This window comes from Bison bison, unplaced genomic scaffold, assembly GCF_000754665.1.
Source record: "Bison bison bison isolate TAMUID 2011002044 unplaced genomic scaffold, Bison_UMD1.0 scf7180017849697, whole genome shotgun sequence".
Taxonomy (NCBI): Eukaryota; Metazoa; Chordata; class Mammalia; order Artiodactyla; family Bovidae; genus Bison; species Bison bison.
This window is the reverse complement of record NW_011480270.1, coordinates 30,401-34,279: the sequence shown is the minus strand read 5'-3', so window position 1 is coordinate 34,279 and position 3,879 is coordinate 30,401. Positions and strand designations below refer to the sequence as shown.

The window sequence follows — 3,879 nt, the reverse complement described above, 5'->3', positions numbered from 1 at the left end:
TTCCCAGTGATCAGTGCAAAGAAATATTGGAAAAAAAATTAGAATTGGAAACAGGAAAATTAGGAGACATTTCTATTATCTAAGAATATGTGGCAGCAATCTAAAGAAGGTGAAATGGGAGCCTTAAGAGCTGTGGCCATGCGATGGCATGAAAGGAAGGAAAAGAAAATATTGTGGAAAAAAATAAAAGGACTTAGTCATCATTCAGGAGTAGGGAGGAAGAGCAAGTCAAGGCTTTTATCTAAATAAAAGGGACCAAGGCAGTCCCTTTGACCAAGACATGGACCACATTGAGGAGAGTTCCATTTATGCACTGATTCTGGATTTTAAGTGCTTCCTGGGATATCTGTATAGAAATTTATATTAAAATAAATAAAAATTAAAAAAAAAAGATTAAAGAAAGCTAAAAAAAAAAAAAAGAAAGAAAGAAATGTCCAATAGGTCACTGGATATTTACATGTGTAGAGCTCATGGCTAGAGGTAGTGATTTGGGATCATCTGTAAAGATGACATACCTGAAGCTGTGAGGCAAAGGTTCACTGAGCTGGGACAGAGCATAGGGACAAAGGAACTGAAGGGAGAAATATAGGAAACTCTTACAAGGCACAAGGGTAGGATGAGTGATCAGAGAGATAAGGAGCAGTCCAAGAGGTAAGTGGAGCACCAGGGGAGTATGAAATTATAGAACGCAAGGCACAGAGAGCTTCCAAAAGGGAGTAGTGAGAAGTATCCTAATGGAGAGGTAGAAAACACATGACTCTTCTGAGAAGTGTGGCAATGAAAAGAAGAAGGAAAAAAAAGATGGGGGAAAGAGGATTGCGATACCACAATCAAGACACGTTTTGTGTTGCTGCTGTTTTCCCTTAATGGCAAGACCTGAGACCTGTGGACAGAAGGAAAGAAATGGTAAAAGAAAACCGATGGAGAATCCCAGAAGAAAAAGTAGTCAAGTGAATGAAACATATACATGACAGTAATAGACTGGCTTTCCTCTGTTCTTTCCTGTTAGCAAACCAGAGCTGAGAGGGCAATACAATTTCTAGAACAATTTAAACAAGGAGTGAAAGTGTTCATCACTCAGTTGTGTCTGACTCTTTGCGACCCCATGGCCTATAGCATACCAGGCTCCTCTTTCCGTGGGATTTCCCAGGCAAGAATACTAGAGTGGGTTGCCATTTCCTTCTCCAGGGGATCTTCTCAACCCAGGGATTGAATCCAGGTCTCCTGCATTGCAAGCAGATTCTTTACCATCTGAGCCTCCAAGAAAGCCCTAAACAAGGAGTAGTAAAATGCAGAGTCCTAGACTCAGATTCTGGATTCCTGGGTTGTTCTCACCTTTGCTATGTATTAGCTGTGTGAAAGTGGGCAAGTCACTTCTTCTCTCTAGGTCTCTGTTTCCTGATATAGAAGAATTATCTCTAAGGATCCCTTCTGGCTCTGACATTCACATATCACCTATTTCATGATGTTAACTTTGTCTCTTCCCTGACTTTCTTTCAGGTACCGTAGTGAAAAGATGACCTTGAGCTATGCTGAATACCTTGCTCATCGCCAGCATCATCATTTCCAAAATGGCATTGGGCATCCCCTTCCACCATACAACCATTATTCCTGACACTGAGCCGCACAACCAGTCACTGGGCCTCTCTGCAGACCTCTTCCCAGGAGACCCTACCCCTTCTTGGTCTAGCTATCTGTTTTACTGTACCATTTTATGATGATAGTTTCCGTTGCCATGGTGAAGCTTCGACATCGTCAACTAAGATCATCATGGTAACGGGTAGGAAAGTGGCATTTATTAAGAAGATCCTCCTGTTTTATTATTTTAGATCATTTTTTTTTTTTTTGCAGCATATATGAATTTTGGAGTTTTCTTTCCTTACAATATTATATAGAATTTTGCTTTGCTATTTCAGTCAGGTTTGTCTTTCTGTCCTTCTTGCCCTCCTTCCTGTCTTCTTCTTTCTTTCTTCTCTTCCTTCCTTCTTTTGACTGTGGATGGAAGAAATTGTGCAGTTTTTAAGGATTTCATTAGGTTTTTCCTCCATTTTCCTTAGTAAGATAGATAACTTTTGATAGCCATGTTTGGGAGTAATTCATATCAGATTCAGGTATTTGTATACTTTTGAATTTGTCTAAAATTCATTTTGCTATAAGAGCTTAGTATATGGGTCTTTACTGCTTAAGTATATGTTTTTCCCATGGTAAAAATATATGAACTTTCATTCTAGTGTAGAATATTTGAAGGTCCGTGATAGGACTTGTCACACAGAGTGAGAAATCATTTATGCCTATTGTGCTAGTTATCATAGGAAAAACTGCCTCATCACTTTATAGAACCAACTTACAAATTGAAACACTGTTTTAAGAAAGTGCAAGCTACCTTTGAAATATGCTACAGAAATCATTTTGAAAAGCAGCATATATCAGGAAGAGAGCAGATACAGAATTTAGTGCCTTTGAGAAGAATATAATGAAGTGGAATTAAGAGGGGTTAAAAAAAGGCAATTTAGAGAAATATTCTTATAAAATTTTATTGTTTATATATGTGAAACAACAGATTAGACAAATTGCTTACTCTTGAGTATTTTTTTAAGCTGAAAAAATTTATTTTGAGCAAATAACCAAAAAGAGACACATTTCTATTATATATTAATTTAAATTTGTTAGCTTTAGGTTTCAATAAGTCATGATTGGCCAGAGACAATTTTAGCTACCATTTAAGGAAATGGTAATGATAATCTAATGAAACAAAAGTTCATACATGTCGTGATTTCAGACATGTTTATCATGGGGACAATACTGGAGTTTTAGAAATACTATAAAATCGCTTAAATCTCTTTCTGCACTACATACTTTTGATAGAAACACATTTACTATATTGAGAAGATGTTATGTTACCCCCGCATAAATGGAGTTGGCATTTAGGTATGATATAGTTGCTAGAGCCCAGCGCATTTGCACGCTAGTTTTCCCGTGATGTATACACAGAGAACTTCCTCGTGTCAATGGGAGGTCTCTATGTATACCCCCAGGAAAAATGACAGATGACTCTAGAGAAAGATTATCTTCATATTTTGGTAGTAAGTATATATAAATATATATGTGTGTGTAAACATTTTTTTTCAAACAGGAAACAAAGATTTCAAGTGATGAACATAAGTACGGTGCAGAACATATAGTCTAAAACCACGCGATGTCACTGAATATCAAGATGGCATAACTTATACATGTAGTTGCTGTGACAGGTAACAGACTGCTAGTTCAGAATTTGAAAACCCTTTTCTAGTTTGTGAGGTGAATTGGCTGAATTTCTTCTGCTGGCCCTTGCAGCAAAGCAAACTGCTTTTGTTTTTGATGAGAGTTCTCAGAAGTTTTTTGGTATTCCTTCATCCACAGCATCCATTGTTGAAATAACCATTTTCAGTTGTGATGCCTTAACTAAGAAGCCAGTTGTTAGCCTGAAATGGAACCTCGGTAGCCAGTTCCATTGAACCTAGAGATTAGTTAGAGAAAGCTAGCTGTTGGCCTTTAGAAAGGGATTTTGAGTCCTTTCATTTCTACTTGGGAGCATTTTGGAGCAGATTAGTCTTTCAGTATAAAAACAAGTGGCTACCTGATGGAAATTTTTTCTTGCCCTTATAGGGAAACTGAGCACAAGCTGAATGATATTGTCTGCTGCAAAAAAAAAAAAAAAAAGTAAATAAAACAAGCAAACTGAAGAGAGACAGAATAGACCAATATTGATCCATCTTATCCATCATCTCATCAGTTCAACAGGCTCCTCATCCTGGGTGAGCTCATGGTTAGTTTTTTTTTTTTTTTTAGAGAAAAGATCTATTACATGCATATGTGACTGTGTATACAATATATACATAT

At 37.1% G+C, this 3,879-nt stretch overlaps 1 long non-coding RNA gene across 1 annotated transcript; it reads left to right on the top strand.

The window, feature by feature from the left end:
- Positions 1-1,616: 1,616 nt before the first annotated feature.
- On the top strand, positions 1,617-3,699 carry LOC104994184. Its single transcript, XR_825921.1, has 2 exons — positions 1,617-3,248; positions 3,646-3,699. It is a non-coding gene; the product is annotated as an uncharacterized LOC104994184 (long non-coding RNA).
- The last annotated feature ends 180 nt before the right edge of the window (positions 3,700-3,879 follow it).